The following is a 9220-nucleotide window of genomic DNA, read 5'->3' as shown; positions in this document are numbered from 1 at the left end:
ATTCATGGCGTCAAAACTTTTATATTGGAACAGGGGTATATAAGTTTCTTGGGATTCGATAAAGGCATTGCTAATTTTATTTGCTAGGTTTTGTTTTGTTGCCTTTGAAGGGAAATATCCGGAAGTGGCGGGAAGCAGTTTCGACACAATCATCCGTTGGTGATTTAGACACTCCACACCGTCTCTTACACTCCGACCACCACTTTTTTGGCTCATTTTCCTTTAGGTTCTCCAAATTCTGTTTGTAATATTTAGATTTGCATCTTTTCTGCTTTCCCGATCAGCCATCCCTTTCCAATTTGTGTGTCAACGTAAAATAAATAAAGGTTTAAAAGTCATCACCTACTTTTATATATAACTGTGAGCTAGAGAATACAAAAATCACGGATTCTGCTCATTTCTCTTGGGATCTAGCTACGAAATTAAATCGTTTTTTTATCAGTATTTACTGAAACAGACGTTAATATTGAAACCGAAGTCTTAACCGGATGTCGTTCAATTAACTTTCGGTCTTCAACACAACATCACGTCTGACATTTACAATTGACCTGAAGCCTCTGAAGACAAACTGCACGAGATTGTTCTTCAAACACGGCGTAACGGGGACTTGGAAGGCTATAGAAATTTTGGTAATTAAGCTTTGGATAAATTGCAAAGGTAACGAGATTGTGACATTCTCCTGAAGCAATGTTGAAATTATTAACCACAAAATATTTAACAAAAATGCACAGGATGCTACTTTATACACCTTTCCACCCTCAGTTATGTGCTGGGAATGGTTTTATGACCAAAACCTCTTTTAAACCTCTTTTAACTATCACAGCCGGGCTGGTTGTTCAATAACAGGCTAAAATGGCTTAAGCTAGAGATAAATTTTATCCCGTGGGGTTATAATTTATTGCGTTGTTCAAAACGGATTAGCGTGCTAACCCATGGGCTAAATTTAACCCACCTCACCAGGTGTGTCTAGGTTTAGATTTTAAAGATTTTAACAGGTTTCGCTGACTAACTCTGGAAAAAGGCTCCTCAGTTGTAGAAATATCAGGCACGCAAATTTAATCATTCATCTGCTCTCTTCTTTATCATTAAACGATAATTAACATATTTTTGAAATCCGGGTTGATGAGCTTTGCAAGACGAATGCCATTGGTAAGTTTCGCTAAAATACAATAGATACGTGACGAGAAAGGAACCATTTTTTGCATAAACCTGGACAATAACATAGTTAATGACTTATATTGTATTTTTATTTAGTCTCCAAACTGTGTATATTCTATTAACTGCGGGTTAGGCTAATGGTAGGAAAAGAATCTCTATTTTAAATATTTTGAAAAACTAACAAGACACGTATTAGTGCACTATACACGTTTTGTAAAGTAAACCTTATGTCTTTTTATTGTTCAACATCTTTATTTCTTCTTTCCAAATTCACGTGGTCGTATCTTCATCGATGTTGATTTCAGAGAATATTTTAATCCTTTCCAATAGTACCAGTTGACTCCATCACCGTACGATGTGTGTGCGCCATAATGATAAAAACCATTCAAATTGCAATAATGACCATCATGATACCACCAGGCTCCTTTGAATTTCACCGCACAGTTACCACCATTCCAAATATCATTGTCAGAGTCCTTGGTGGTGAAAGCCATACCGTTTTGTCTTCCCAACGCGTTTCCTGCTGTACCTTAATTAATGCAAAAAAATCAATTAATTATTATTTTACTTAACCAGGACACCAACATCACCTATATATAGAGTTTTTCAGTGAGATCCTGCAAATAATGGTAATAGAACGAATAGGAGTGCAATAATTAATGCACGTAATCGAATGTCCTGAGATTTTTTTTCTGTTAAAAGTTTAGCAAATTCTCAAAATGGAGATATTTTACATTTCTCGAGTTAATACAAAAACTGCCTCGTTTCAATTATATTTATGGATCACTCATTGATAATATTCCTATATACAATATTTAATATGCTGGATTTAATGGTTCACTGCAAAGTTGATTGTATAGAGAGCTGGACTATCTTATAATTTTTTTAAAATATGACTCAGTTTAGTTTAAAATGCTTACCATGATAACCTCCAATATTCAACTTGTACTTCTCATTTTCACTGCTGACTTTAAATGAATCATAATGAGCGTATCTGGTGTTCCCAGATGTATCTTCCATGTCGATGCGAAGTTCATTTTGTGAAATATTTGTCATCATGTCTATTTTGTCAAGACCAAGCTAATATTCTCCGCTCAAGTTACCAAAACCTTGTTTGTAATCTTGCCATCCTCGGTAGAAGTCAACACTTCCATCAAGACGACGTTGAAATACAGTCCATCCTCCACCTGATGTTGTCATATCACAAAACACTTTGAAACGTCCCTTTCCATCAGGATTAATTTCATAAATTCCACTTTTATTCTTTCCCTTTTCATACAAATCAGCGCAGCGGAGACCTGAAAAATACGGATTAATATCACAATTTAGTGGCATGTGGTTAATAAATGCAATAATAATTTATTGTAAACGGGTTAAAAACCTCTTGAATTAGTTCCCGTGGGAATGAAAATAAAATAGCTTTTAACGTTCCGTCTCCTCTCTGGGTTCAGCTTTCAGATTAAGGCAAAAAAGAAATTTCTGTGAGAGCATAAGAAAATTAGTACAATTGCCTAGTTGGACTTCGCGAAGGGGGGGGGGGTGGGGGGTGGTGTGTTTTATACCAAAATGCCCTTTTGTTTTTAAAAACAATGCGATATGCCTTATCCAAAATAAGACATCTCATGTTGACAATGCCTTAGTAGTTATGCTATTTCTAGGCTGAAAATACTTTTTATGTAATGTGATTTATTTACGCTTAGATATATTGCCAGCCATGAATTTTGCATACCCTTTCCGCAGCTCAGTTTTCTGAGCATAATAAAGACACATTAAATTTTACGCCGTTTTGGGATAATTTTGGCTAGGAGTAATGGTTCTCCTAGCCGCTTTATTTCTGTTAAACAAAACGATATTTATTAATACATTGCATTAAAATTCCAAATATTTACGCTCAGAAAAGGGTGGAGGCAAATTACCGCCAGCACCTGTAGATACGGCCTACGACCATCACTAATTAAGATATAACGTTCCTCCCTCTATATATATCAGTTACGGTAAATCTTCCAATGTACATAATTTTTAGCGGTGGCTTTGGGGAGGAGGTGGGTTCAACTTTAATGGAGCTCTGTCTTTTGCGATGTCACGCTTAAACTGACCGTTTGTGGTTTGGGTATTCGGTCTTTGTTAGTTTTCGATTTGCTGCTGGCCATTCACCACCTTTCCCATATTGCGTGCCATCCATTACCTGTCGGTCTTTTAGATAGGACGCAAAGCCCATAATATAAGATTTTAATTATCGTCGGCAAGGCGTATCCCCTTGGGGGTACACCTTGCCTTAGTAGTCTATTTATAAAATCACATTACATAAATTTCTTATTTCCTTCGTAAATATTTTGTTATATTTTCTTATAAATGCTATTTTTTGCTCAAAAAAATAACAATCATTCGTAAATATCATTGGGACATTGACCAGTTCGTGTGTATCTTGACTGTGTTCTATTAAGATTACGTTTGGCAGGTTCCGTATTTTGTCATGTTCTAAATTGTCCGCGCGTGAGACATGAACTTTTAAAAACGCCTACTTTATTACGAAATAAACCAGAACCTTCCCCACTGGTGTTAAGCGCAAAAAATTGTCTACATTCTAATCTTAAATTTGTTCAGAAAAAAAAACAAACCACAGCAACCAAACCATCCATGCATATTATACGCATTTTAGCTGCCCTGTTTATTAACTGAAAAGTTCCTCTAGAAACTTGTGCGCCACAAAGAAAAAATTGAGATTCTTTCTACGCCCCAGAAAAATATAATTATATTGATTTTGTGGCACTTTACTCCATTAAGGATAATTAAAAAAAGAAGGTTTGAGATTTTTCATTTTCAGAGGAAATCACAACTAAAATTCAGTCAGGGAACAGTTAAGAAAAATGAATCAAATTTGAGTTGCGTATGAAAAATCGATTATATAATCTTGCCTAAGCATGTTTTCCCATTTCCAGCAAATCCTCTCCGACAGTGACATTCGTAGGAGCCAATAGTGTTATTGCAGGTTGCATCTGAGTGACATTTGTGAGTTCCCAGGGAACACTCGTCAACATCTGAAATAAATGATCTTGTCAGGAGCATAGTTGATGACCACTCATGCATTGCATTGCATTTAAGAAGTTATCCGTCAAAAGAATTCTGGTACACTGGACTTCATAAGAGAGAACAATGTCGTACCAGATTCCTTACCGCTAGAAGTGCTTATATCGATAACTCTGTCTACTTGGTTCGAACACCTAGCTAAATAAAAAAGTCGATTAAAATAATCTTGCCTGAACATGTTTTCCCATTTCCTAAAAATCCTATGCGACAGTGACATTCGTAGGAGCCAATAGTGTTATTGTAGGTGGCGTTTGAGTGACATTTGTGAGTTCCCAGGAAACACTCGTCAACGTCTGAAATCAACGATAAAGAGTTCATAAACTATAATTATAATATGATATAAATTCTTGCGTTAAAAATGGATCTGACGCCTATAAAATGTATGGCTGATACAAGTATAACATGTTAGTAAATAATAATTTTATTAAAATGTAAAATAAATAAATCTTGCCTGAATATGTTTTCCCATTTTCAGCAAATCCTCTGCGACAGTGACATTCGTAGGAGCCAATAGTGTTATTGCAGGTGGCGTTTGAGTGACATTTGTGAGTTCCCAGGGAACACTCGTCAACGTCTGAAATAAACGATCTTGTCAGGAGCATAGTCGAAAACCACTTACATTGTTTAATATATCTTCATGAATTGCATTGCATTTAAGAAATTATCCGTCAAGAGAATTCTGGTACACTCGACTTCATAAGAGAGAACAATGTCGTATTAGATTCCTTTCAGCTAGAAGTGCTTATATCAATAACTCTGTCTACTTGGTTCGAACCTCTAGCTATATAAAAAAGTCGATTAAAATAATTTTACCTAAAAAAGTCGATTAAAATAATCTTCCCAGGGAACACTCGTCAACGTCTGAAATCAACGATAAAGAGTTCATAAACTATAATTATAATATGATATAAATTCTTGCGTTAAAAATGGATCTGACGCCTATAAAATGTATGGCTGATACAAGTATAACATGTTAGTAATAAAAATTTTATTATAATGTAAAATAATTAATCTTGCCTGAATATGTTTTCCCATTCTCAGCAAATCCTCTGCGACAGTGACATTCGTAGGAGCCAATAGTGTTATTGCAGGTGGCGTTTGAGTGACATTTGTGAGTTCCCAGGGAACACTCGTCAACGTCTGAAATGAACGATAAAAAGTTCATAAACCATAATTATAATATGATAGAAATTCTCGCGTTAAAAATGGATGGCTGACGCCTATAAAATGTATGGCTAATACAAGTATAACATTTTAGTAAAATTAATATAATGTAAAATAATTAATTTTGCCTGAACATATTTTCTCATTTCCTAAAAATCCTCTGCGACAGTGACATTCGTAGGAGCCAATAGTGTTATTGCAGGTTGCATTTGAGTGACATTTGTGAGTTCCCAGGGAACACTCCTCAACGTCTGAAATAAATGATCTTGTCAGGAGCCTGGTCGAAGACCACTTACATTGTTTAATATATCTTCATGCATTGCATTGCATTTAAGAAATTATACAATTACACTCGACTTCATAAGAGAGAACAATGTCGTACCAGATTCCTTACAACTAGAAGTGCTTATATCGATAATTTTTCCCATTTCCAGCAAATCCTATGCGACAGTGACATTCGTAGGAGCCAATAGTGTTATTGCAGGTTGCGTTTGAGTGACATTTGTGAGTTCCCAGGGCACACTCGTCAACATCTGAAATAAACGATCTTGTCAGGAGCCTAGTCGAAGACCATGCACTTACATTGTTTAATATATCTTCATGCATTGCTTTGCTTCAATAAGAAATTTATCTGTCAAAAGAATTCTGGTACACTCGACTTCATAAGAGAGAACAATGTCGTACCAGATTCCTTACAGCTAGAAGTGCTTATATCGATGCGTTTGTCTACTTGATTCGAACCTCTTGCCATATAAAAAAGTCGATTAAAATAATCTTGCCTGAACATGTTTTCCCATTTCCAGCAAATCCTCTGCATGCGACAGTGACATTCGTAGGAGCCAATAGTGTTATTGCAGGTGGCGTTTAAGTGACATTTGTGAGTTCCCAGGGAACACTCATCATCGTCTGAAATGAACGATAAAGATTTCTTAAACAATAATTTTGATATGATAAAAATTCTTGCGTTAAAAATGGATCTGACTCCTTTGAAATGTATGGCTGATACAAGTATAACATGTTAGTAAAATTAATATAATGTAAAATAATTAATCTTGCCTGAACATGTTTTCCCATTTCCAGCAAATCCCCTCCGACAGTGACATTCGTAGGAGCCAATAGTGTTATTGCAGGTGGCATTTGAGTGACATTTGTGAGTTTCCAGTAAACACTCGTCAACATCTGAAATAAATGATCTTGTCAGGAGCCTATGTGTGTATCATTTCCACTCAAAATTAGGACACAGAGTCTTAATTCAGTGATTTATTTTCATTTCTCAACTCATCCTGGCTTTAATTGAATGAATCCCACTCGAAATTAAGGCGATGTAATTTTCACTATAATACCATCTCTCAAGCATGAAAACATTTTATTTTTCATATTATAAGTTAGACTATCGTTCTGACAATTTTTCAAGCGACTTCTTCAGGCTGGATCAACATTTCTACTTCACTAGCGAATAGCCATGGTTTTTGCTAAGGGTTAGGGTTCGAGTCCCTACCAAAAACAAAAACTTCATTAAACTGAGAGATCCCACTCGAGGTTCATGGATACGTATTGCATTGATGTGGCGCATATTATATTGACAGAAGATTTAAAACATTTCTCATTGCATGATATTATAACAGTTATTAAAATAATTTAGTTAATATTGAAAATCTCATAGTTTTGTTCTGAATGATTTTCCGAATGTTCCAAAATTTAGAATCATAATGTTTGTGATAAATATAAATTAAATTACCTGATTTCCTGGTAAGATTTTCTTCTTCAACCGCCTTCTTTGCCTACACAAAATTGATTACAAAAAAATACTGAAGTTAATAAAAAATTGATTTTAATTTTTATACATTAATTAATATATTAGTATAAGTTATAGTAACATATCGAGTGCAATTACGGATTATCAAGCACGAGTGAGTTTTTTAAGGCTGCAAAACATCGCGAGTTCGAAGGACGAGTGGTATTTGCAGTCTTCAAAGACTCGCGAATCCATGTTTATCCCGTAATTGCACGAGAAATTATACTATTATATATTAATGATATTCAAGGAAATCTTCGAGACAATAAATTAAAGCGATGGTTTAAAAGCCTTTCATAGCCCAATATGACTTTGGAAAACGACGTATAAAGCTCACATATAAATAAACTGCATCCCTCTTCATACAGCAAACACAGAAATATTATAAACAAGTACATAAATAGCAAACACAGAAAAATTATGAACAACTACATAATAATATAGAAACGTACCGATTTAAAACATTTCAAAGCTTTATATAGAGCGTTTATATATTTAAAGCTTTATATAGAGCGAGTTTTCGCTATTTTTTCTTTAAGAGCAACCCTTTTTGTTTTTGATAATTGTATCATGATTATTTTCATTGCAACACGTATAAAATGGCTTGTAAATTATTAAGATATTAGCGTCCTAAGTATTTCACACCAACCGCTCGATTCAACTCTCGAGGTAACTTTAGTACTGTGTTTCAACATATGATATAGCGTACGAACATCTGCATATGTATTTAGTTAAAATAATATTTTATTTGTATAGTAGTTACGTGCTGTCGAACGGCGACGAGATATAGGTTTTTAGAAATATACAACGATAAGACAGGGATTTGTGAGTTTTCAAGGCGTCACCCGTAGGCGGTTTAGTAAACTCTGCGCATGCTGGTTCAGGTCCATTACACTTTGTCTTGTTTATGGATTTTCATAATAATTCACTGATATACGACATTCAAGTTATATTATAATATAACATTTATAGTACGCGCGTGCTGATTGGTCAAGAAGCGTGTTACTATATAACTGTATAGAAACACCGATGGGAATTTTCCCGACGAACGTGACAAGCGAAGTAATGTAATGAGAATTTGTAATTGAATCGAATTATAATATTTAAACAAAATCTTTTTGTTGAGTTATATTATAAAAGAAATAGGAAACATTTATTCCTGTGTTTCTGTGTATTTATAAGAACACTTTTGGTTGTTTGGGAGAACATGAAAAAGCTCTTCCTATGGGCTCGTTTTCCCACTGATTTTTTCTCGCTCTCCCTAACTCCCAGGCGTGTTTCCATAACTGTATAGAAACACGGAAAATGTTTTCTATATTTTCTTAAATATGATTTAATTTATCAATCTTACTGCTTCAACATCTTGCATCAATATCCAATCTCCCGTTTTCGTTTCTTCTTTCTTTCTAGTAACGTTTGTCAGTTGACAATTTTCAACATTTTTTGTTGTTCTGTAGTTGAATCCAACACATTTGTCTTCGTCTTTGCAGTGAGTGTGACATCCTAACATGACAACTGAAGATGTAACATTGTGTCTTGATATTATTTCATTCGCAGGCAATGATGGACCTCCTAAAAATGTCAACAAAATTCTTGAAAGAAATATATTTTAATGTCCAAATTTCAACTGTGTTTTATTCTAAACTGATTATACCATATGGAACGTTTAAATGGTGTTTCGCGATTTTTTCTCTTACTTTTTTTGAGAATACTCACCTCTTATTACTGTGTCGTAATTCGTCGGGGAACATTTGTTTGCTGAAATGTTTCCAATGGCAAGCAACAGCAAGCTCAAGCTGGGCGCTACAAACATCGTTTAAATCGTCTCTTGTCTGACTCGGTAATTCTGGAAGATATTTCTCGCAATTATGACCAGGAAAAAGACGAATAGGAAATGATCGTGAGATATGATGTTGCCTGTGTTTCGTGAAAATTTGAAAATTCAATTAAGTTGCTATTGCCACGTAATCCACATACACGCGCTTCAATAAGATGCATTTTAGCCTTTGACAGTTA

General features: G+C 34.8%; 1 pseudogene; it reads right to left on the bottom strand.

Moving 5' to 3' along the window:
* Positions 1-1409: 1409 nt before the first annotated feature.
* Positions 1410-9017, bottom strand: LOC114533714 (annotated as a pseudogene).
* Positions 9018-9220: the final 203 nt, after the last annotated feature.

The sequence above is a fragment of the Dendronephthya gigantea genome, unplaced genomic scaffold (genome assembly GCF_004324835.1).
Source record: "Dendronephthya gigantea isolate DGI-Jeju-01 unplaced genomic scaffold, DenGig_1.0 000094F, whole genome shotgun sequence".
In the NCBI taxonomy this organism is placed as follows: Eukaryota; Metazoa; Cnidaria; class Anthozoa; order Malacalcyonacea; family Nephtheidae; genus Dendronephthya; species Dendronephthya gigantea.
This window is presented reverse-complemented; position numbering and strand designations above follow the sequence as displayed.